Genomic DNA, 26611 nt, shown 5'->3' with positions numbered 1-26611 from the left:
CTTAGACAGTGAGCCAACAGGGACAGAGAAAGTACCTGCATAGTGGATCAAATTCTACATATGGCACAGAAAAAAAAAACATGCTTAGCGCTATTCTATAAACCTCACCTAAAGTTAGGCGCAGTTTATATAATACGCGTAGCGCCAACCCCGTAACTAAAATTTAGGCGCGACCATTTGCATCAACGAAAACCTGGTGTAAATGTCCGTGCATAACAGATGCAGATCGGGCGTATTTTATAACAGTGTGTGTAAATTTTAGAAATGCTCACGATCTGCCCATGCCCCTCCTACTGCCACACCCCCTTTTGAGATCTGCGCGGTACAATTTACATGCACCACTTTATAGAGTACACTTTGCAACTTGTGCACGTAAATTCTAATTAGTGCCTATAATTGCTTTGTTAGTGGCCAATTATCGGCAGCGATTTACTTGCTAATCAATTAAGTTCTGAGCGCAATTTGGCCAAAATTGCATGTGTAACTTTAGTTGCCATATATAGAATTTGGGTAATAATGTGTACAGCGCTGTGTACGTCTAGTAGCACTATAGAAATGATTAGTAGTAGTACTACAACTGTCAGCAGAAATTTCAGAGGTTGCCTGCCAGTTCTTTGAACATGCCTCGACACATTACTCGGGGTAATGTCTCTAAATAGGTCAAGTTTGTGCATTCCATGACAGGAATGAACCTCACTCCTGCCAGGATATGCTGGAGATGATTTCAGTCTTTAAGATTTGCTGCTACTCCTGTCTACACTCTCAGCTATAAGCTGTCTCTCACCTGGCCCACGTTTTATGCAGTCTACCCAGAGTGTGTGCTGTCATGGTTCCCCTCCAAATAACACCGAGAAACACTGGCCTTCTGTAGATCTAAAACTCTATACATCAAGAAGATTCCTCCGTCTTGGCTAATGGTTCAGAACTGTGTTTCTTTTCATCTATACTGGGACCCTGTGGGCTACCACCTGCTTCCTCCAAACGCCACACCTGGCCAAAGCTATCTGCATATTCGTTACACATTAGCAGTCTATCTCCTGCACAGCTGCCCTGGAAGCCCTTTAGGTGTGACGTGTGGTTGAAGCTCTTGCCACATTCTGTAGAGATGAACAGCCCCTCCACAGTGTGAGTTTTCTGGTAACTTTTCAGATGCGATGTCTGACTGAAGCTTTTCCCACATTCAGCACAGGTGAATGGTTTCTCTCCTGTGTGGCTCCGGTGGTGTATAGTGAGATGGGACTTCTCGCTAAAGGTCTTCCCACAGTCAGCACATTAGTACAGTCTCTCCCGTGTGTGCACTCGCTGGTGTTTCACCAGATGTTTGTTGTGGATGAAACTTTTTCCACATTCAGTACACACGAAGGGCCTATTGCCGCTATGTACGCGCTGGTGGATCGTGAGATTGGTCTTCTGGGCAAAGCTTTTACCGCACTCGGTGCAAAAGAACAGCCCCTCCCCAGTGTGAATCTTCTGATGCAGCTTAAGATGTGTTGTCTGACTAAACCATTTCCCACACTCCGCACAGGAAAATGGTCTTTCCCCAGTGTGACTTCTCTGGTGAATTACGAGATGGACCCCTTGACTAAAGCTTTTCTCACACTTGTTACAAGAAAAGGGTTTTTCTCCCGTGTGGATTCGCTGATGCTTGATGAGCTGTTTCCTCTGACTGAAGCTTTTCCCACAATCGGCGCAGGGAAATGGTCTCTCACCTGTGTGAAACCTCTGATGGATAGTGAGATCCGTCTTTTGACTGAAGCTTTTACCACATTCAGCACAAGGGAAGGGTCTCTCCCCCCTGTGAATGATCTGGTGCTTCGTCAGATAACACTTCTGGCTGAAACTCTTCCCACACTCAATGCACAGAAACGTGCCTTCGCTCTGGTGCATCTTCTTGTGCCTTATGAGACTGTTGATCTTGGGGAACGCCTTCCCACATTCAATACACGAGAAGGAAATCTCTGTTAACTCATCATCATCTTGGGAGACTTTCTCCCCTTCGACGCATAGAAGTGGTCCCTCTTCCACCAGGACATCATGAGGTTTACCAATGTCTGAAAGTCTGCCAGGGCTCCCTTTAGATGGAGAGGGTGGATCGGCTTCGTCCGCTGCATCAGACGCATCGTCACACCTCCCCACCAAAGTCATCTGGGGTGGTGCCGGGCTCTTGGTACAGGCCTCACGATGTTTGTCATCCACATTGGACTCACTCGTAATCCAAGACTCTTTGCTCACTAGATAACGATAGAAAATAAAAAAGGACAAAATACCCAAATGGACATTTGTTTGGATAACTGCCATCAAATACATGAAAGAGATTTGTAAATATTCAACATAATCTTTTTATTTCACTGCTATCTTTACAAATGTGTTTAAAAAATAGGAAAATACAAACCAAGTGAAAATCAAGACTGTATACTTTTCAAACTACCTTTAAACTACTTCCTTCAACAGAAGGCATCCTATGAATGTGGATTTCAGGATACCAAGAGGGGCATTTTCGATATGATGTCCAAGTCTGACCTTGGATGTTTTGCAAAAAAAAGTCTAAAATCTGAATAGAAAAGAAGGTCATATTCAAAGAAGAAAAACGTCCATTTTTTTTTTCAAAAATACTGTTTTGGACGTTTTGTTTTTTTGGTCCAGTAAAAAAAAAATGTCCAAGTGCAAAACGCACAAAATCAAGCCACTGGGATGTAGGAGGAGCCAGCATTTTTAGTAGAGTGGTCCCCCAGACATCCCAGGAGATAAATGGGGCACCCTAGGGGGCACTGCAGTGGACTTCAAAAACATGCTCCCAGATACACTTCTCTCCGTTGCTCCCTTATTTTGTCTGCAGAGCCCCCCAAAACCCACTACCCCCAACTGTACACCAATACAGAGGCCCTTATGAGTGAAGGGGACACCTATATGTGGGTACAGTGGGTTTCTAGTGAGTTCTGCGAGGGCTCACATTTTCCACCACAAATGTGACAGGTAGAGAGAGATAGGGATCTGAGTCCCCCCAAGCCATGGTGCACTGCACTGACCACGACACTACTCCAGGGACCTGCATGCTGCTCTAATAGACCTGGCTCAAACATCTGAGGCTGTCCTAGAGGCTGGGAAGTCATGTTTTTATTCACAATTTTGGGCAGTTGGAGGGGGTCAGTGACTACTGGTGACGTATTGGGGGAGGGGGTCACCCCTGATTCCCTCCAGTGGAAATCTGGTCATTTAGGGCACCCCTTTGGGCCTTATTCATGATAAAAACAGGTGTAGCTCAAAACGTCTTAGTTTTAGTCCTGGATGGTTTGGGGGTTTTTTTCCATTATGGCTGTAAAACATCCAAGTCTTAGGAACGGCCAAATCCTGCCCTTAACACACCCCCAACTTGCCCCCTTGTGTTTTGAACGCACTGACGGACTTCATAGAAAACAGTCTAAAACACAGATAGTGAGTCCGGCTGAATGGAGGAGAGTGTGCATGGAGGTAAAAAAAAGCTTAAATATGTGTGCTAATAAAAGAGAATGCATATAAAATATTGAGTAGATGGTACTATACCCCAGATAGAGTCAAGAAAATTTACCCAGAGGCCTCAGAGATGTGGCCAAGAACCAGGCACTTTTTATCATATATGGTGGGAGTGTACAATGTTGCAGGGGTATTGGAGAGAGATTGTGGCTGCATTAACTCTAGCTCTGGAGACCTCCTTCCCACACGAGCCTAAGTTGTGCCTGCTGGGATGGGGGAATCAAAGGGGGAAGAAATGGCATCAAAGAGTTAAACGCATAGGCCTTGCTGCAGCGAAAACAGTTATAGCTCAGCATTGGAAAAGTAGCGTGGGACCCAACATGTGTGACTGGAAGGTGAAGCTCAGAAGTGTCATGGAGCTTGAAAAATTAACAGATAAAAGGAAGGGTAGATATAACCCGGAGGGACAATAATGGGTGCGGTTAAAGGCAGTTTTGGAGGGAAGTAGAGGGGAAGAGAACAACACGTCATCCTGAGGGAAATGGGGACGGGATAGGGGAGGAGGGGAGAAAATGATCTGAAATCACTTGGAGACATACTATGTTATAAGTTGTATGATATTGGAAATTCATGGTAAAGCACAGTTGTGTTATCTCGTTGCTTAATAACAATTTTATAAGTCAGAAAACAGTCTAAAAATTGGTTTTGAAAATATTGAAAGATGTCCAAATGCTGCTTTATGCCACTTTTTAGATGTTGTTCTCTATCGAAAATGAGCTCCCAAGGAACTCAAAGGTTCAGTGAGAAAGCATTCCAAGGAAATATAATTGGAAATAGGCTTGTTGGGTAGCAGCAAGGAGTAGTCAGTGTACCTGAGAGAAGTGATAAGTATGACAGAAGGAATTTGTTTTCTCTCCTGCTTTAGGGTCAAAGAAAATAAAGCAGAAGAAGGAATTGTAGTGCCACTCAGTGCTCTAAGGGGCCCTTGTTAGGCGCCTACGTGTGTCAATTTGGAACTACTGCCCAGCTACCGCGTGCCCCGGGCGGTAATTCCATTTTTTACGTGGGTACGATACGTGCGGCAGAAAATATTTTTTATTATCCACCGCTTGAGACCTTATCGCTAAGTCAATGGGTGGCGGTAAGGTCTCAGGTCCAAAATGGACGTGCGCCAATTTTTATTTTCCTGCACGTCCATTTTCGGCCAAAAAAGGCCTTTTTTTGCAGGTGCACTGACAAAGAGGATGATCAGAGGCTGTTAGCGCCATACTAGCGCCGACGTTTGCTAATGCCCCATGATCAGAGCCCTCGAGTGCGTGAAACAACGCGATCGAGGGCCCTGAACGCAACTAGCATGCAAATGCATGCTAAACATATTCATCCCCAATGATCAGCGGCCAGTGCGCCAAAGATTGGGTCGCTGGCCACGCTCCGAGCTGGTGTTAGGGTTTGCAGATCATTGGGGAGGAATGGTGAGCCCTGTCCAGCTTGCATTTGCATGCTGGCAGGCCCCCATTCCCCCCAACAGCAAACCTGCCAGCGACAGGGGGCTGTAAGTGCGGCGGACCTCCGGTCCCCCCCCAGGTTCAGGGAAGGCTGGAGATCCGGTGGGTCTCCAGCCCCCCCTAACTCCACCAGCAAAAGGTCCCTGGTGGCCTAGTGGCAACCAACCGATTCCCCCCCCCCCCCAGGTTCAGGGAGGGCTGGAGATCCGGTGAGTCTCCAGCCTCCCCCTAGTCCCCCAGCAAGGGGTCCACCAGTCCCCCCCTACACTGAGTTGGAGGAGAGAGGGTAGCCTGCCTCCCTCCTCTTCCGGCGATGCTGCAAAATGGTGGCGCCCAGCCCTGCCCAGCATATCCTGGGGCTATACACCATATAAGGGAGAAACTCATCCAACACACAAGGTAGGGGGGACTGGTGGACTCCTTGCTGGGGGACTAGGGGGGCTGGAGACCCACCGGATCTCCAGACCTCCCTGAACCTGGGGGGGGGGGGGGGGGGAATTTGGTTGGTCGCCACTAGGCCACCAGGGACCTTTTGCTGGGAGTTGGGGGGGGGGGGGAACCGGAGGTCCAGCGGATCTCCAGCCCCCCTGTCGCTGGGCCCTCCCTGAACCTGGGGGGTGGGATCTTCGGGGGGACCGGAGGTCCGCCGGACCTCCAGCCCCGTCGCTAGCAGGTTTGCTGTTGGGGGGAATGGGGGCCTGGGGGAATTGTCGGGGGGGACTGGAGGTCCGCCGGACCTTCAGTCCCCGTTGCTCGGGGCAGGGGTAGTTGGGGCCTGGTGGTCCCATGGACCTCCAGCCCCTATGTTTGACAGGTTTGGGCTTTTGACAGCCCAGACCTGTCAAACAAGTGCGGGAGGATTGTGCTGAGCACATGCTCAGGCATAATTCTCCCGCAGTTCTACCCCATGATCAGAGATAATTGTGTGCTTAAATTTGCATGCAATTATCTCCGATCATCGGTACGGTAAAGCCCCGCGCTGTTCCAGTGCTATTGTAGTGTGCTGTTTGGAACAGCGCGGGGCTTTTGATCATCTGCTTGTGAAAGATGGACCTGAACGCGTCCAATACACACACCTACAACAGCACAGGCCATTTTTCGGCGCACCTTAGTAAAAGACGCCTAAGTTCTGTGTTCTCTGTGTCTGTCTTCTGTTAGCCACCTTCCTAATAAAGAAAACCTCTGCTTCAGAGATACAAAATCCTTGTCATTATTTTAAAGCTCACTTACAGTCATGATCCCTCATTTCCTTCCAGCTAAGCATGCAGGCTTTTCTTGATCTCCCTTTTCCTCCCATGGTGCACTCTAATGATTAGAGTCTAATCACTGTGTTTCTTCCGTTCTCTTTCTGGCTGCTTCTAACATAGCAGAGTTGCCAAGTTATTCAGTTCTGGGAGGACTGAACTTGCATTCCAAAATACTGTGGTATTTCTAGCCCCTGATTCTACCTATTGAAATCGGTGTCGCAAGTTCCATCCAGATGTGTTAGGGGACTGTCAGATATCCAGGACTGGCCTCAAATCTCCCTCCTGGAACTGGGTTAACTTGGAAGCTCTGACCTAGTAACATAGTAACTGAGGGCAGATAAAGACCAAAATGGCCCAGCCCCTCTGTCCAACAGGGTGTTTAGGATTGTAGCTGTCACCCCATGCGGGTTACCACCCATCCCCTCCTGAGGCATCCTCATTTCTTTAGCTAGCTAGGAGCACCAAAGCTCTGGGTTTTCCTTTCTTCTTTTTCCTCAACCTTTCCTCTTCATGTTATGCAAGGCTTAATTTGAAGGCAAAAAGGAAATGGAACCATGGCGTAAGTGCTGGGAGCAATTTAGGGACAGATGTGAACTATGCAAATGGACAAGAGCAGGGCTGGGTGTGCACAGTCACTCTTCAAGTAACCCCCACAAATTCTACACCTATGCTGATGATGTGCAATTACTCCTACTCATTGAACCAGATCTACCCAGAGCTCTGAGTAGACTGACTGCCTGCCTAACTGCAACTCAGGAATCGGCAAACAACAACAAATTTTGCCTCAACCCAAATACAACAGAGATTCTTTGGGTACCAAACACAAGTGGACAAATACTTGACTTCAAAATACCTTTTGGGAAGTATGAACTTCCCCTAAAAATCAAAGGTCAGGAACCTTGGGATACTGCTAGACTCATCACTCACTCACTCAACCTTTAAAAATTGTCTCCATCACCTACGGCAGCTAAGAAATCTCTCGCCACATACTGAAAAGACGAGTCTGACCCCAGTGGTCCATGCCATGATAACATCACGACTAGACTACTGTAATGCCTTGTACACTGGCCAAACCAAAAAGAGTTGGTATCAGCTCCAAATAATTCAGAATACTGTAGCACGACTGAAAGAAGGCTGCAAGTGGCGTGACCACGTTACACCCTTCCTGCAAAAGCTACACTGGCTACCAGTACCTTACAGGGTTACATTTAAAACTATAGGCCCTGTTTACTAAGCCACACTGTAGGTGTGCAAACTTTTAGTGCGTGCTAACCCTAGAAACACCCGTAGAAATATAATGGGTGTCTCTATCATTACAGTGCACTAAAAAGTTAGCACGCCTACAGCTCGGCTTAGTAAACAGGGCCCTATGTTTGATTTTCAAGGTCCTCGGACAAAATGGGCCTGAGTACTTAAAGAATAAGTTAGCCTTTTACTCACCTTTAAGACCTCTAAGGTATCATCACTATCTGTACCCATGTCAAAAGAATTTGTACAATGTGATACCTGCCAGCGAGCCTTCTCAGGAGTAGCCCCCACGATCTGGAATTTACTCCCAGAGGGGCTACATATAACTTGAGGCTACCTGTACTTCAGGAAGCAGGTGAAAGCCTGGCTCTTCTCCCAAGCCTTTAATACACTCATTCTGCACCTGGACTAGCTTGCTACACACACTTAGATCAGTTCCTTATCTCTTGCTTAACTATACAAAGAAATTGCCTTGAGTGTAGCCAACCATCAAATTATCCCAACTGACTCTGTACCACCCATCTTGTTCCCACCATATATCTGCTCTTGGTCCCTCAGCTGTATAGTAAGCCGTATTGTAGAAAATCTTTAGCATCACATCTATGTTAGTTGAATGTTCTAATGCAGTGATGGCGATCCTCCCAAAATCTAATTATTTATCGCAAAGTGCCATTCCCCCGCCCCCTCGTCCCCCCTCCAAGTTCCAGGGTCCCCCCTCCCTCCCAGTTCCACAGGATCCCCCCCTCCATCCGAGTTCCACAGGGTCCCCTCTCCCTCCCTCAGAGTGTTATGGCTATGTAAGTGCTGTTTTGGTCACTTCAGATGGCTTAGCAAAAAGAAAAGAAAGACATTGTGGAGAAGATACCTGCTCCTGAGCTGAAGAAACCACCTCCTGCTCACTTTCCGCGGTACTCGGCTCTCCCGCAGGTAGAGATGAACCCTCTACTGTTGCTTGGGGATCCGGAACAATCGACGTTCCCAGATCTGACGAATGATTCAGAGCCTCCTGGCGAACGGACTCTACTCCACATCCTTCCTGACCCATGACGCAACCTGGCCGGAGGAGGAGCAGCAGGCACTAGCCCCGCCCCCTGCAGCACAGCATAGGCTGGCGCCACTAGCCACACCGCCCACCCATGCGGCACGTGCCGCACGCACGCATAGGAGGAGAGCAAATCGCGAGGCTAACTGCGACTGTCCCCCCTCTCGGCGGCCCTGGCGACTGGGCGCGCGTGCCAACAGAGCGTGCCATAGGTTCGCCATCACTGTTCTAATGCATATTTAGTAGGTGTATCATCAGTATTATACTAACATTGTATTATACCTCTGGTATTTGAATTCCATTACTGTTAAATGTGTATATTTTTGATACTGTTTCACGGTTGTTCTATTATTAGGTTTCAATCTACTTTTTTCAAGTTTACCTCATTATTGTATTTATGTTTATTCTTGGTTATTTTACTATTGTTACGCTGTTAACACAGAGAGAGAAGTGGATGCTTGGAATGCCCTCCCGCAGGAGGTGGTGGAAATGAAAACGGTAACAGAATTCAAACACGCGTGGGACAAACATAAAGGAATCCTGTTCAGAAGGAATGGATCCTAAGGAGCTTAGCCGAGATTGGGTGGCAGAGCCGGTGGCGGGAGGCGGGGATAGTGCTGGGCAGACTTATACGGTCTGTGCAGAGCCGGTGGTGGGAGGAGGAGCTGGTGGTTGGGAGGCGGGGATAGTGCTGGGCAGACTTATACAGTCTGTGCAGAGCCGGTGGTGGGAGGCGGGAATAGTGCTGGGCAGACTTATACGGTCTGTGCAGAGCCGGTGGTGGGAGGAGGGGCTGGTGGTTGGGAGGCGGGGATAGTGCTGGGCAGACTTAAACGGTCTGTGCAGAGCCGGTGGTGGGAGGCGGGACTGGTGGTTGGGAGGCGGGGATAGTGCTGGGCAGACTTATACGGTCTGTGCAGAGCCAGTGGTGGGAGGAGGGGCTGGTGGTTGGGAGGCGGGGATAGTGCTGGGCAGACTTATACAGTCTGTGCCAGAGCCGGTGGTGGGAGGTGGGACTGGTGGTTGGGAGGCGGGGATAGTGCTGGGCAGACTTATACGGTCTGTGCAGAGCCGGTGGTGGGAGGAGGGGCTGGTGGTTGGAAGGCGGGGATAGTGCTGGGCAGACTTATACGGTCTGTGCCAGAGCCGGTGGTGGGAAGAGGGGCTGGTGGTTGGAGGCGGGACTGGTGGTTGGGAGGTGGGGATAGTGCTGGGCAGACTTATACGGTCTGTGCCAGAGCCGGTGGTGGGAGGAGGGGCTGGTGGTTGGGAGGCGGGGATAGTGCTGGGCAGACTTATACGGTCTGTGCCAGAGCCGGTGATGAGAAAAGGGGCTGGTGGTTGGAGGCGGGACTGGTGGTTGGGAGGTGGGGATAGTGCTGGGCAGACTTATACGGTCTGTGCCAGAGCCGGTGGTGGGAGGAGGGGCTGATGGTTGGGAGGCGGGGATAGTGCTGGGCAGACTTATACGGTCTGTGCAGAGCCAGTGGTGGGAGGAGGGGCTGGTGGTTGGGAGGCGGGGATAGTGCTGGGCAGACTTATACAGTCTGTGCCAGAGCCGGTGGTGGGAGGTGGGACTGGTGGTTGGGAGGCGGGGATAGTGCTGGGCAGACTTATACGGTCTGTGCCAGAGCCGGTGGTGGGAGGAGGGGCTGATGGTTGGGAGGCGGGACTGGTGGTTGGGAGGCGGGGATACAGCTGGGCAGACTTATACGGTCTGTGCCAAAGCCGGTGGTGGGAGGAGGGGCTGGTGGTTGGGAGGCGGGGATAGAGCTGGGCAGACTTATACGGTCTGTGCGAGAGCCGGTGGTGGGAGGAGGGGCTGGTGGTTGGGAGGCTGGGACAGTGTTGTGCAGACTTATACGGTCTGTGCCAGAGCCGGTGGTGGGAGGTGGGACTGGTGGTTGGGAGGCGGGGATAGTGCTGGGCAGACTTATACGGTCTGTGCAGAGCCGGTGGTGGGAGGAGGGGCTGGTGGTTGGAAGGCGGGGATAGTGCTGGGCAGACTTATACGGTCTGTGCCAGAGCCGGTGGTGGGAAGAGGGGCTGGTGGTTGGAGGCGGGACTGGTGGTTTGGAGGTGGGGATAGTGCTGGGCAGACTTATACGGTCTGTGCCAGAGCCGGTGGTGGGAGGAGGGGCTGATGGTTGGGAGGCGGGACTGGTGGTTGGGAGGCGGGGATACAGCTGGGCAGACTTATACGGTCTGTGCCAAAGCCGGTGGTGGGAGGAGGGGCTGGTGGTTGGGAGGCGGGGATAGAGCTGGGCAGACTTATACGGTCTGTGCGAGAGCCGGTGGTGGGAGGAGGGGCTGGTGGTTGGGAGGCTGGGACAGTGTTGTGCAGACTTATACGGTCTGTGCCAGAGCCGGTGGTGGGAGGTGGGACTGGTGGTTGGGAGGCGGGGATAGTGCTGGGCAGACTTATACGGTCTGTGCAGAGCCGGTGGTGGGAGGAGGGGCTGGTGGTTGGAAGGCGGGGATAGTGCTGGGCAGACTTATACGGTCTGTGCCAGAGCCGGTGGTGGGAGGAGGGGCTGGTGGTTGGAAGGCGGATATAGTGCTGGGCAGACTTATACGGTCTGTGCCAGAGCCGGTGGTGGGAAGAGGGGCTGGTGGTTGGAGGCGGGACTGGTGGTTTGGAGGTGGGGATAGTGCTGGGCAGACTTATACGGTCTGTGCCAGAGCCGGTGGTGGGAGGAGGGGCTGGTGGTTGGGAGGCGGGGATAGTGCTGGGCAGACTTATACGGTCTGTGCCAGAGCCGGTGATGAGAAAAGGGGCTGGTGGTTGGAGGCGGGACTGGTGGTTGGGAGGTGGGGATAGTGCTGGGCAGACTTATACGGTCTGTGCCACAGCCGGTGGTGGGAGGAGGGGCTGATGGTTGGGAGGCGGGGATAGTGCTGGGCAGACTTATACGGTCTGTGCAGAGCCAGTGGTGGGAGGAGGGGCTGGTGGTTGGGAGGCGGGGATAGTGCTGGGCAGACTTATACAGTCTGTGCCAGAGCCGGTGGTGGGAGGTGGGACTGGTGGTTGGGAGGCGGGGAAAGTGCTGGGCAGACTTATACGGTCTGTGCAGAGCCGGTGGTGGGAGGAGGGGCTGGTGGTTGGAAGGCGGGGATAGTGCTGGGCAGACTTATACGGTCTGTGCCAGAGCCGGTGGTGGGAAGAGGGGCTGGTGGTTGGAGGCGGGACTGGTGGTTGGGAGGTGGGGATAGTGCTGGGCAGACTTATACGGTCTGTGCCAGAGCCGGTGGTGGGAGGAGGGGCTGGTGGTTGGGAGGTGGGGATAGTGCTGGGCAGACTTATACGGTCTGTGCCAGAGCCGGTGATGAGAAAAGGGGCTGGTGGTTGGAGGCGGGACTGGTGGTTGGGAGGTGGGGATAGTGCTGGGCAGACTTATACGGTCTGTGCCAGAGCCGGTGGTGGGAGGAGGGGCTGGTGGTTGGGAGGCGGGGATAGTGCTGGGCAGACTTATACGGTCTGTGCCAGAGCCGGTGGTGGGAGGAGGGGCTGATGGTTGGGAGGCGGGACTGGTGGTTGGGAGGCGGGGATACAGCTGGGCAGACTTATACGGTCTGTGCCAAAGCCGGTGGTGGGAGGAGGGGCTGGTGGTTGGGAGGCGGGGATAGAGCTGGGCAGACTTATACGGTCTGTGCGAGAGCCGGTGGTGGGAGGAGGGGCTGGTGGTTGGGAGGCTGGGACAGTGTTGTGCAGACTTATACGGTCTGTGCCAGAGCCGGTGGTGGGAGGAGGGGCTGGTGGTTGGGAGGCGGGACTGGTGGTTGGGAGGCAGGGATAGTGCTGGGCAGACTTATACGGTCTGTGCCAGAGCCGGTGGTGGGAGGTGGGACTGGTGGTTGGGAGGCGGGGATAGTGCTGGGCAGACTTATACGGTCTGTGCCAGAGCCGGTGGTGGGAAGAGGGGCTGGTGGTTGGGAGGCGGGACTGGTGGTTGGGAGGCGGGGTTAGTGCTGGGCAGACTTATACGGTCTGTGCCAGAGCCGGTGGTGGGAGGAGGGGCTGGTGGTTGGGAGGCGGGGATAGTGCTGGGCAGACGTACACGACAGGTACAAATCAAGGTAAGGTATACACAAAAAGTAGCACATATGAGTTTATCTTGTTGGGCAGACTGGATGGACCGTGCAGGTCTTTTTCTGCCGTCATTTACCATGTTACTATGTTAACAAAATTGTAAGTTTTATGTTAAACTGTATCTGCTGTACACCGCCTTGGATGAATCTCTTCATAAAGACGGTTAATAAATCTCAATAGATAAATATTCTCTCTCACACACACATTCTTCCTCCTTAGCCTCAGGAATCACTGGGGGTCAAGGGCTGGAGAAGGTTGTGGATGGAAGAGGAGGAGGGCAGAGAGTAGCCTAGTGGTTAACGCAGTGGACTTTGATCCTGGGGAACTGGGTTCAATTCCCACTGCAGCTCCTCATGACTCTGGGGAAGTCACTTAACCCTCCATTACCCCAGGTACAAATAAGTACCTGTATGTAAACCACTTTGATTGTAGAAAGAAAGAACTCAAGACTATTTTGGGGATAATGTGGGATGCTCCATATGTTCCATCCACCCTATGCTGTCTACTAAAATGTCTTATTGTGTACTGTGTTGACATTGTAATGTAGCATACTATACCATACTTTGTCGTATTGTTGTTTGAATATTTTTACTACTGTAATTGTCTATTGCTTATATTTCACTTATTCTTGCTGTACACAGCCTTGAGTGAATTCCTTCAAAAAGGCAGTAAATAAATCCTAATAGATAAATAATAAAGTACTGGGGTTCATTAGTACAAATGCTAACTGTTGCTACGGGGAGGGGGGGGGGGGGGGGAGAAGAGAAAAGGAAGTTTACTGTTTTGCTTTCTTCATTCTATTGATCATATTTATTTTATTTTTTTCTTTTTGTTACATTTGTACCCCGCGCTTTCCCACTCATGGCAGGCTCACTGCGGCTTACATGGGGCAATAGAGGGTTAAGTGACTTGCCCAGAGTCACAAGGAGCTGCCTGTGCCTGAAGTGGGAACTGAACTCAGTTCCTCAGGACCAAAGTCCACCACCCTAACCAGTGGGCCACTCCTCCACTGTTGCTACTATTTGAGATTCTACATGGAATGTTGCTATTCCACTAGCAACATTCCATGTAGAAGTCGGCCCTTGCAGATCACCAATTTGGCCGCGCAGGCTTCTGCTTCTGTGAGTCAGACTCACAGAAACAGAAGCCTGCGCACCCTTCTACATGGAATGTTGCTAGTGGAATAGCAACATTCCATGTAAAACCTCCAATAGTATCTATTTTATTACATTTGTACCCCGCGCTTTCCCACTCATGGCAGGCTCAATGCGGCTTACATGGGGCAATGGAGGGTTAAGTGACTTGGCCAGAGTCACAAGGAGCTGCCTGTGCCTGAAGTGGGAATCGAACTCAGTTCCTCAGGACCAAAGTCCACCACCCTAACCACTAGGCCACTCCTCCACTGTTGCTACTATTTGAGATTCTACATGGAATGTTGCTATTCCACTAGCAACATTCCATGTAGAAGTCGGCCCTTGCAGATCACCAATTTGGCCGCGCAGGCTTCTGCTTCTGTGAGTCAGACTCACAGAAACAGAAGCCTGCGCACCCTTCTACATGGAATGTTGCTAGTGGAATAGCAACATTCCATGTAAAACCTCCAATAGTATCTATTTTATTACATTTGTACCCCGCGCTTTCCCACTCATGGCAGGCTCAATGCGGCTTACATGGGGCAATGGAGGGTTAAGTGACTTGCCCAGAGTCACAAGGAGCTGCCTGTGCCTGAAGTGGGAATCAAACTCAGTTCCTCAATTCCCCAGGACCAAAGTCCAAGACCCTAACCAGTAGGCCACTCCTCCACTGTTGCTACTATTTGAGATTCTACATGGAATGTTGCTAGTGGAATAGCAACATTCCATGTAGAAGTCGGCCCTTGCAGATCACCAATGTGGCCGCACAGGCTTCTGTTTCTGTGAGTCTGACGTCCTGCACGTACGTCAGACTCACAGAAGCAGAAGCCTGCGCAGCCTTCTACATGGAATGTTGCTAGTGGAATAGCAACATTCCATGTAAAACCTCCAATAGTAGCAACATTCCATGTAGAAGTCGGCCCTTGCAGATCACCAATGTGGCCGCGCAGGCTTCTGTTTCTGTGAGTCTGACGTCCTGCACGTACGTCAGACTCACAGAAGCAGAAGCCTGCGCAGCCTTCTACATGGAATGTTGCTAGTGGAATAGCAACATTCCATGTAGAATCTCCAATAGTAGCAACGTTCCATGTAGAATCTCCAATAGTATCTATTTTATTTTTGTTACATTTGTACCCCGCACTTTCCCACTCATGGCAGGCTCAATGCGGCTTACATGGGGCAATGGAGGGTTAAGTGACTTGCCCAGAGTCACAAGGAGCTGCCTGTGCCTGAAGTGGGAATCAAACTCAGTTCCTCAGTTCCCCAGGACCAAAGTCCACCACCCTAACCACTAGGCCACTCCTCCACCATTGACTAAAGGGTTTGGGATTTATTTCTTTATTGCATTTGTATCCCACATTTTCCCACCTCTTTGCAGGCTCAAAGTGGCTTACAATACATCATGGATAGTGGAAATGAGGATGCCATGTCTGAGAGCTTTGAACTGCATTGATCACCTGCAGTTAACAAACAGTAAATCTAATTGAACAAGGGCATTTTAATGAGTTAGATTAGGGGGGGGGAGAAACGAGTGTTGTTTTGATTTGCTTGCAGGTGGCATATTAACTTGAATATATTTAGTTATAGCTAGTGTTTCTATTCTTAGGTGTTTCTAAATGATACAGTTAGATATTTATTTTTCTGCTAATTAGGGGCTGAGCATGCAAAATATCAGTGTTTATTGGTGTTTTCATGTCACAGGTGCTATTACGGACGTGAACAAATACAAAAACTGAGTGCAGGATACAAAACAAGCTAGGATTGGGATGTGAGAGTACTTGGGAAGTGGCATTTTTCCACTGTTTATCGAAGAAACATCTATTTTAATTCTTTCATCAGGAAGTGATTATCTATCGGCTAAAGCCTAAAAGCAGAACCCCGAGGCAGAGGCAATTGCCTGGGGCACCAAATACTATGCTGACGTAGTGTCTGCTCCCAGTGGAATGATAGCCAAGTAGTGGCTCTACTTTTGGGGATTGGGATTTTGATGCTGTGTCACTGCCTTACACCACATTGCCTCATTTTCTGATCTCCCGTGTGTGTGTGTTTGGGGGGAGGGTGGAAGTTGATCCCACTCCCTAATCCTTATACCCTGGTCCTGCCTCTGGGTGCCACAATCTTCAACACAACTCTGAATGCGCTCAACAGATCTCCAGGCAAAATGTTCCCAAATCCCCAGGAGAACTGGGTAGCAGTTTGGCTACATTGCTCCTACAAAGTGTATATCCTAGTCCATGCTGCTTACTCCACTCTTCATCTCTGCAGCTTTACTCCAGTTCCTCTTATTATACTGTACTCACCTGAGCAGATGCTTTTCCCAGTTTCTCTTTCCTCTGATCCAGTTTCACCCCTGATGTATGGCTCTTCTCCTCGTTCAATGTGGGATATAATATCAGGGGTGACATCTGGAGGGCCTGTTCCTGGCATAAGAACACAATCAGGGCACAATATTACTGGCTATTTTCTGGAGAAGACATATTATGAAGATGTACATTGCTGTGTATTTTAACAGGAGGGGGGAATGTTACAGGAGAAGACAGAGAGAGGATGTGGCTATAGGAAATTCATGGAGCTCTGGGAGAACAGTTCCGTCCTTGAGCTGTGGAATGATGTACACCACATCAATCCTGTCGTCTCCAGAAAGGAGAAATTAGGTCTTACCTGATAATTTTCTTTCATGTGGGCAAGTCACTTAACCCTCCATTGCCCCAGGTACAAAATAAGTACTTGTATATACATAAACCACTTTGAAAGTAGTTGCAAAATACCACAGAAAGGCGGTATATCAAGTCCCATGTCCCTTTCCATTAGTCCTTCCCACTATTCCAGAACCTGTGGGACAGTTGTGTCCATCAACCAGCAGGTGGAGGTAGAGAACTGAAAACTGAACTGAGACATCTCTCTCTTAGCATCCAGTCCAGCTCCTCAATACTTACGTAGATAAGCAGTAAGAAGAAACTCAGACTAAACAACCTTAACTATGTTATCTGAATGTTCTAACGTGTGTTTGTTAGGTGTTTCATTAGTATTATGCTGACATTGTATTATATCTCTGTTATTTGAATTTCAGTGCTGTTAAATGTATATAATTTTGATCCTGTTTCATGGTGGTCCTATTATTAGTTTCAATTTGTTGTTTTCAAGTTTACCTCATTTACTGTATTTATGTTTATACTTGGTCATTTTTAAATACTTAGGCTGTTAACAAAATTGTAAGCTTTATGTTAAACTGCACCTACTGTACACCACCTTGGGTGAATCTCTTCATAACAGTGGTTAATAAATCTCAATAAACAAACAACCAAACAACTCACTAACCTAACACTAACCAGATGAGAAAACGTGTGTCAACCTCTCTCATCTCTGCATAACTTGTACAGAACAAGAGATATGCAGGAAGCACCATGCAAGGAGACAGTTGTTTAGTCGGTACAAAGTAATGGGTCAAGTAACATCTCAGAAACCTCAGGTCTGCATCTAGAATAGTAGGAAGATCTAATGGAAAGAAAATGATCAGATAAGACCTAATTTCTCCTTCCATTACATAGCTTCCCAGTGTTCCAGAACCTGTGGGATGTTCAAAAGCAATCTTTAGAGAGGGATCCTGGCGCCGCTGCCCTAAGGGCTGAAACCACAAAATTGCTTCCAAGCACGCCGTAACATCCACCCTGTAGTGCTTGGCAAAGGTATGCAGCATTGACTATGTCACCGCCTTGCAAATATCCGCCAGAAACAGTAAAGTAGTCTTTGCCTAGGATATCGCTGTACACCTAGTAGAATGAGCCTGCAAGGCCTGAGGTGCCTATTTCCCTGCAAGCAAATAAGCCGATATGATAGTCTCCTTCAGACATCTAGCAAATGTGGGCTTGGAAGCCATGAAGCCAAGCCTCTGTTTATCGAAAAGCACAAACAGTCTGTTCAATTTGCAAAACTCATTCGCAACTTTGAGATACCTAATGAGGACTCTACACAGATGGAGAAGCTTCAAGGAAGAATACTGAGCCTCTTTGTCCTCTCTTTGAATGGCCAGAAACTCCACAGAGGCTGATAACACTTTCAGAAGAAAGGAAGAACTGTGTGCAGGGAGACCCCCGCCTCTGAAAAGAGAATAAAGGGATCCCAACAAGAGAGAGACTGAAGCTTCAAAACCCTACGTGTTGATGCAACAGCCACCAAGAATACTGACCTTTAGTGTAAGATCTTTCAAGGAGGCCCTCCAGAGTGGCTCAAAAGGAGGCTTCTAAAAAGCCCAAAGGACTAAATTAAGGCTCCACTCTGGACATGGCAGATGAAAGGCAGGCTGGAAGTGTCACAGGATGTAGCCCACTCCCTGCAAGAATCGAACAATATCTGGATGAGCCGCAAGAGATGTCTTCTGTAGTCAGCCCCGGAAACAGGCCAAATCCACAACCTGAACTTTTAAAGAACTCAATGCCAATCCTTTCTGAAGACCTGCCTAGAGAAACACTAGATGTGTGTGATCCAAGCAGAAAAGGCAGAAAAGTCCTCAAACATCCTCCACACCCTTGCATATGCCATGGATGTAGTGCTTCCAAGCCTGAAGCAAGGTAGCAATGACCGAATCAGAATAACTTTTCATCTCAACTGAGCCCTTTCAATGGCCAAGCTGTAAAACCAAAGGGGTTAGAATCCTCCATGAGCACAGGACTTTGCTTCAGTAGGCCATGTACCTGGGGAAGACAGAGACGACCCCTGTCCAGCAGTCGAATCAGGTCCGCGTACCACGGCCAATCCAGGGCTACAAGAATTATTTGAAATTGGTGCAATGCAATCATTTTAAACATGTGGCCTATCATGGGCCAAGGAGGGAAGACATATAGTAGATGTGTCTCTGGCTAGGGCTGCGGTAGGGCACTGATCCCCCCTGAGCTTGGTTCTTTCCAATGGCTGAAAAACTTGGACACTTTGGGATTCCTTTTCATTGCCACCAAGTCCAGAAGCAGAGAACTCCATCTGTCCACTATCAGCTGAAAATTCTGGCTAGTAGCACCCATTCTCCTGGGTAAAAGGAGTGCCTGCTGAGAAAGTCTGACTCCACAATCAAGGGCCCAGCGATGTGAGCTGCCGACAAGCAGAGAAGATTTTTCTCTGCCCACCTCATGAGGGAGGCTACCTGCACCGCATTGGATGGCTGCAGGTTCTGCTTTGCTTGTTGATATAAGCCACCACTGTCATATTGTGAGAGAAACCTCGGACCGGGGCCCCCGCGAAAGAGGGAGCAAAGTCGCATAAGGCATTATGCACAGTCCTGAGCTCCAAGCAATTTATCGACCACTGCAACTCCTGTTCTGTCCAGGTGCCCTGTGCCACATGGAACTTGTGAAGAGCTCCCTAATCAGACTTGCTGACACCACCTCCCATTGTATTATTGGAAAAGGACCTCCGACAATTAAATTCCTGGGTGACAACCATCACTGCATACTCCATTGGCAGCCAGCATCCAGGAAGATAAAGGTTGTACTTCTGTGACACCAGAGTCCAGTGACTGAGAAGAGATTCCTGTAACAGCTGCATACGAGCCCTTTGCCCATGGCACCACTTCCACTGTTGCCGTCAATGTCCCTAGAACCTGGATGTAATCCCAGATCCTGGGCCTGCCTTACCTGAGAAGATGAAATCTGTTGAACCAGCTTTGACCTCCTGCACTCCCAGATACTCCAGTGTCTGCAATGGAGTTAGTCTGCTCTTCTCAAAATTGATCACCCAACCCAACAACTGCAGAGGACTGACAACTTTGTCCGTTGCCGTCATGTTGTCTGAATAGGACGACACATGAATGAACCAGTCGTTGAGATACGGGTGAACTCTTATTGCCTGGCGCTGAAGGAAGGCCGCCATCACCACCAAAAGTTTGGTAAACATTCTTGGAGCTGTGGTGAGACCGAAGGGCAAAGCCATGAACTGGAAGTGATGGCCCAGCACTGCAAAACGTTGAAACCTCCTATATGGCGGCCATATGGGTATATGCAAGTATGCCTCCTTGAGATCAAGGGCAGTGAAAAATTCTCCCACTTGAAACTGTGGCTATGACTGCTCTTAGTGTCTCCATGTGAAAGTGGGACACTCGAAGGCAGTGATTTAAACTTTGAAATCTAAGGCTGAACAAAAGGTGCATTCCTTCTTTGGGACAATGTAGTAGATGGAGTACCTGCCTTGTCCCTTTTTCATCCTGGGAAACTGAAACAATGGCCATAAGCGCCAGCAAAGAATTAATGGTGGCCTGAACCTTGACCTCCTTGGTTCCTTTTTGGCAAGGAGACTACAAGAAGAGAGGAGCGAATGGGCAGGAGAACTCCAACTTGTAACCTTCTGTAAGAATATCTAGAACCTACTGGTCTGACGTGATTTTGGTCCACTCCTCCCAAAACTCCTGAAGACGTCCTAACACTGGAGGAAGAGAAAAGTGGACCAGCTTTGCATCATTGCAAAGTTCTGAAGGCAATGGGCCTCTAGCTGACTGAGAGGAGGACTGGAGGAAGACTGGAGTGCCTGAGAGCGGGACAACCAGGCTGGTACCATCTGCTGTCTCGAAATCAAGAGGCCCCTGAAAACAGACCACCAGAGGCTATCAGCTTATCCTCCGGCATCCGCCGTGGCGTAGCTTCCCCCAGTTGTTTCACCAAATTACTGAGATCTTCTCCAAATAGGCACTTGCCTCAAAAAGGCAGTTCAACTGGATGTGACTTTGACACTGCGTCAGCTGCCTAATGCTGCAACCAGAGTTGCCGACGTGACATAGACATACTGCAGGCCATAACCCATAATATGTCACATATTGCATCCGTCAAGTAGGCCAACCCCAGTTCCAGCTGGACGTTATGGTGCCCATTTTATGTTGCCGAATGCCGATGTCACTTCAGGCATGATCTTGCCATGAACAAGCTGCACACTGTCACTTGAAGGCTCAAAGAGGCCACTTCAAAGGCTTGTTTCAGTGAGCCTTCTAGCATCTTATCCTGTAGGTCATTTAGGACAATGCCCCGTTCCACCAGCAAGGTGGTCTTCTTAGTCACTGCCGTAACCAGGAAGCCCACCTTGGGAAGCTGCAATTTATCTTTCTCCTTTGGAACTAACAAGCAGAGGTGAGCCATGGCACTTCCCACGCTCAGCCCCACGTCTGGTGAGACCCTTCTGTGGTAATCAAGTCCTGAATGTCTGGATGCATCAGGAAGGCCTTAGAAGGACCTCTACGCCTTCTCACGATCGACAAAGAAAGAACTCCTGACGCCGAAGCAGAAGGCTCAATGGAAAGCACTGCCAATGCTTCAGAAATAAGAGTACTCAGCTCCTATTTATGAAACAATCTCAGTTATTTCGGATCATCTCCCTCCTCTAATGGCTCCTTCATTGATGGCTCCTCTGAATAGACTTGAGACCATATTAGATAAGAAAGGAGAAGCAGAGACAGCCTCCTCTGCCCACTCCTGGAGGTCTAAACACAATCTCTTAGGAGAAAGAGGGGCTGCGGAGAGAGAAACTGAAGCACCTTGCAACAACTCAGATTGTCCCTGCTTCAGTATATAGGCCTGGTGTAAGAACAATATAAACTCTGGAGAAAACAAAGATCCCAAGGCACCTGAATGCTCTGTTGGGTCCCGAGATTGTAAAATGGTGGCTGTGTTCTGCACTCCCAGTCAGGCCCAACAAAATGGTGCCTGTTCCTACGCTCTCCTGCATCAAACTGTATATCGGCCCTGCCAGAGAGTCCAAGGACCCCCGCATATTTGGATACTGCTACTGACCGTTTCCTCCTTGTCCTGCGGGAATCATGTCTTGCACGCACTGCAATGCCCCGACGCAGGCCAGCAGGTCCCCAAAGGGAACCGCTTAACTGCCTCCATGGGAGTCGCCATTCACCCAGACTGTCAACAGCACAGCACATGTCCCAAACAGTAAGTCAGGATCCTCCCCTGCACCAAGCAGAACTTGCGGCTGTTCAAGTGGTTCAGAGTCAAACTTTAGTTGGACTTACCACTGCCAGCTGCTCCTCCCAAGCTCACAGTCTCCACAAGTCTTACCACAGAAAAGAAAGGCTCAGGACTGACCCAATGCCCTTCAGCAAAGCTTTTAACGTCTCCTTTTTTTTTTTTTTTTCATTTAAGGTTCTGCTGGAAAAGGAGAACTCCACAGGAAATAGGTGAAGGAAGGGAAGAATTAAATTTGTGGGGCACCAGAGACAGGGATTTGAAGACCTCTAGATATGACTCTGCAGACTTAAGCCAGCCGCAAAGCTCAACTGGGGACCAGTTCACCAACTGAACCAGGAGCTAATCACTCAGAACCAGAAGCTGAAAAGTGTGTCCATCCACCTGCTGGAGGCAGAAAATACTGAGGAGCTGAACTGGAAGCCAAGAAAGATATGTCTCAGCTCAGTTTTCAGTTCTCTATCTCCACCTTCTAATTGATGGACACAACTATCCCACAGGTTCTGAAAGAGTGGAAAGCTACGTAATGGAAACATCTGTTACAGATAAGCAGTAGAGTATCCAGGAATTGTGTCTCCCCACCCCCCTGTGCTATCATTGCCACAGCCCACCCCCACCTTCACCTTAAAATCCTCTGAGCTCAGTCTTTACCTGGGCAGGGTTAGTGGCCCTCATAATCTGCCTGTGGCCTGCTCCAGGACTTCCTCCCTGAACCATCCCGCCCTTCACAAAACAAGAAGTTGCATCAGAAGGGGAGAGACTGTTCAGGGAGGAAGTCCCAGAGTAAGCAGCAGGCAGTCTATGACTGAAACCGCTGTTCCTGCCCGGTTGAAGCCAAGAGGAGTTTAAGGAGGGGGAGGTCGGGTCTGACAGGGGGTGCATACGCCACAATGCACCCATCCTAAATGTGCCACTGCAGATAAGCAACATCACTTTCGGTGCATAAAACACTGTTTTAGATGCAAAAAAAAGACTTATAAAATTACCCGAGACTAAGCTGTGTACACTGTAATCCCGGTAGCAAACCTTCAGGGGGTGGTAGGCTCCCTTCAGCAGTCCACAACCGTCGTCCTTCCAGACAACACAGCTTTTAGTTCCAAACAGTTTATTTCCCCTCCTCCACAAATCTCGGTTCAAGGGGGTTAAAGTCCCATTCAGTTTCCAAAACAAAGCAACAAGAAAAAACTTCCCTTTAAATCCAAGTTCTCCCCAGTTCAACAGCCTGGGTTTTAGTTTTAAAAGTCTTTCCGCTTGGGTGGTTGCAGAATGGCAGTACACCGCCCACAACACAGCTAATTGACTCCTGTGACCACCCACTGCCTTCAGTCCCTGCAACTCTGCCTCAAAGTACAATTACAGTCCAAGTCCACCAGCTCCTCCAAACCTGGTGTGCTGGTCCCTCCAGCCTCTCCTTCCTCCAAGCACTCCATTAACTCTGCTTCTCTGCTAGGCTGTGGGTTGGAGACCTCCTCCCCCTCCCAGGTGGAAGGAATCTTGTACTGATTTCTAACCCAAGGGAACTGAGCTTTGTCATCCCTGCTCCCCCTTCTGGCCCTCGTCTGCCATAGCAGCTGCTCTTTCCAGTCCTTTTCCCCCTCCCTTCCACGTGGGGGCCATACCGGGTTTTGGGACCTACCCCCCCCCCCCCCCCCCCCCCCCCCCCCCCCGATCCCTTCTCTCAGGGCCTTGTGGGGAATGTAGTCTTGCCCCATACCTCCTCCTGATCTGCTTAGACCCTCCAACCTCCTTACAACACTGATGGCTGTTTATATTTCTCAGGACTATTGGTTTTGCATATGCTCAGTACTATTTTTCTATTAGGATTTGTAAATATGGCTCTCCTTAATTTCCGCACACACTAGGAGCTAAGCCCTGCCCCCAATCTTGCAGACAGGGAACTGTGTACCTCCACGCTGTTTACTGTCCAACTGTAGCCTTCCTTACTTCCTCCTTTTATCTCTTCCCGCTTCTGTGCTCTTGCTGTCTGCACCCCATTCCCATATCTTTTCACCCCTCCCTTAGCACTCTTCTTAGTGTTACCCACTGTACTGTCTTCTACTCACCCCATTCCACTGTCTAATGTCCCCTGTCCAAGTTCCTCATATTTCTCCTAGCCACTACCACACATGCTCCTTCCTCCCTATACACCTTTACCTTTTCACTCTTCCTACTAATCCCCCAGCCTTCACGTCTGGATTTTGCTCACATCTTTTTTTTTAAGATGTAGCTCAAGGTGAGATACATTCAGGCACACTAGGTATTTCCCTGTCCCTGGAGATCTTACAATCTAAGGGCCCTGTTTACTAAGGCACGTTAGTGTTTTTAACGCGCCTACAATTAGAACGCGCGCTGTGTAGGCACCTATAGGGATAGTGTAGGCACATACACGGTTAACACACATACATGGTTAAAGCACGTTAAAAACCCGCCTATAATGTGGTTTAGTGAACAGGGCCCTAAGTTTGTACCTGAGGTAATGGAGGTTTAAGCGACTTTCCCTGGCTTCCCTTGTTCTCAGCTCACACTGCTTTAGGCTAATCCTCCACTCCTTCACCGTTCCTCGCTCCACCTTCCACCCTACACCCCACCACCTCCTGAATTTACAGAATCATAAAATTTTTTTTAAAAAACCTCTGTTTCTACATCTTATTCTCTCGCACACAGAAAAAAAAAACACGGAAGCTGGCAAACTCCCAGTAAATTTACTCAAGATCTGCCTCATCTTGTAATCAATGAGTTCCTCACTCACTTTATTACCCTCCTATCAGAACAGGAAAAATGCCCCCTTACCCAGTGAACTGAGAGTCTCATAATTCTCCTTCATCACATCCTTGTAAAGTTCCCTCTGTTGTTCTTGTAAATCCTCCCATTCCTCTTGGGAGAAATAGACAGCGATGTCCTCAAAGGTTACTGGCACCTGAGACACAAACCAAAACCACACTCAGCATCTTCCCAGGTAACATATTCAACAGGTGAAACATTTACTGGCAATAGCATCATTAGCAAAATGGTTCAGTTTCATTAGGGAATGGCTTCAAGTAATCCACAACTACAGAATCTGTATTCCCTTTTTATGTTGGAGTTTACTACAGATTCACTTGCAAAAACTGGACGAGTGAAATAAAAATGCTGGCACTGCCTGAAAGCATCTTTTGTTCAAGTGTTTCTAATTCAGTAGAGTGCTGTATTTCATGCCTCCAGGATGCCAGACAAAAAAATGAAGGACTGGGAAAATGGCAAGGTCTGCAGCATATGCCCTTTAAGGGGCATATTTATTTCAATATTTATAATCCGTTCAATCTAATATTCTTGGCAGATAACATCCAAGACATACATAAATCCCAATAAATAAATAATCAGTACAATCGTAAAGAACATAAAACATTATAAAACAAGTATTGTTACAACATAATTATTAATATCAATCCAGCAATAAAATTCTTCTCTCCTAAAGGAAAAAAACATTAAAAATCAACAATATCTGCTATCATTTCAAGCCTCTCCGTACACTTGCTGAAATAAGTGTTTTTGCTCTCTTTTTAAACACTTCTATATTCTGCCTTTTTCCGATTTGAAAATGCAATGCATTCCATAGCTCTGGACCAATTACACAGAAAATGGACAATTAGTACCCCTCCAGTCTAATAAGGAACATTGCAGATCTTAATCTTCTAGATGGCTGATAAATCTTCAAACTTTAAGTGATAATAACCGATACACAATTATTCAAAACTTTAAATACCAGAGTAAAATCTTAAACTTGATCTTCTGTGCAATGGACAGCCAATGCAGCTGTTTCAACACTGGTGAAATGTGTTCATATTGGGAACATCCCTAATTCTCTTCCACGCTGTCTAGACAGAGAAAAAGCTATATATGATGGAGGACACAATTAATTTCAACAATAATATATCTTCCTGCAATAACCTGGTTTCAATAATACACATTATATCAGGATCAACATATCTTACATAGTCAAATATCAGCGCTACCTTATTCTTTTACTGATTTTAGTATTAACCATGCCCATGCTCATCTTTTGATAAAAAGATTGTGTATGAAACCCAAATATACCTCCTTTAAACATCTAGGGTGCGAGTCATGCCCCTTCAACGGGCCTAGTTTGCCTAAGTAAAAGGACCCCTTCATCTGTCCATGTACAGCAATATTAAAGTTTTACATGTGGTACTGTGCCAGCGTTACTTGTGGAAAAATCATGTGCTGCATCCCACAAAGAATGTGCAAGGAAGGTAAAAAGAGTCTGTACACTTCGCTATCACTTTATAGCAGAGACTAACGTTACTGCATTTAGGAAAACCTGTGCATGAAGCACAGCACTAGATCCATAACTAATCCCGGATTTAAGTTATGCTTTTGTGAAGCCAGATCCCTCCCCTTCCACTCAAGAAAGTCCAAAAAGTGTGTTTTTAGGGCTGACTGCAGTGTCCCAAGTTAGAAAGCTGCAGCAGTGTTTGTATCGAAAATGCAGAAAGCTGGGGCCAATCTCTTACCTGAGCAGAAGCTTCTGCAGGCATTTTCCTCTCTGATTTTTGCTGCTTTGCAGGATGAATTGGGGATTCTTTCTCTGGCTGCAGGATGGGGAAGAAAAGGAACTCGCAGAAGGAGGCGGAGAACCACTGAAAATCAGACTTGCAAAGCTCTGCCCCTCCCACTCCTGCCTGGGGACTCGGGCCAAGGCTGATGACATCAAACACTAAGCGACCCAACAAAGAGGGTGGATGAAAAGAGGAACCAGAATGACGTCAACACGTTGAAGCCAATTAGGTCAGCCCAGCCTCTGTTTCCACTAGTCGGCCGTCGTCGTCCCAGTACACACAAAACAAACAAACTTATGAGTTGCTGCAGCCACTTACACAGTAGATGACGGCAGAAAAAGACCTGCACGGTCCATCCAGTCTGCTTAACATTTCTAGAGCGCTACTAGGGTTA

The 26611-nt window shown here is 48.6% G+C and overlaps 1 pseudogene; it reads right to left on the bottom strand.

Annotated features, from left to right (window-relative positions):
• Nucleotides 1-735: 735 nt before the first annotated feature.
• Nucleotides 736-26294, bottom strand: LOC115464878 (annotated as a pseudogene).
• Between the last annotated feature and the right edge of the window lie 317 nt (nucleotides 26295-26611).

The sequence above is a fragment of the Microcaecilia unicolor genome, chromosome 1 (genome assembly GCF_901765095.1).
Source record: "Microcaecilia unicolor chromosome 1, aMicUni1.1, whole genome shotgun sequence".
Taxonomy (NCBI): domain Eukaryota; kingdom Metazoa; phylum Chordata; class Amphibia; order Gymnophiona; family Siphonopidae; genus Microcaecilia; species Microcaecilia unicolor.
The sequence above is the reverse complement of the archived record's forward strand: the minus strand, read 5'-3'. Positions and strand labels throughout refer to the sequence as shown.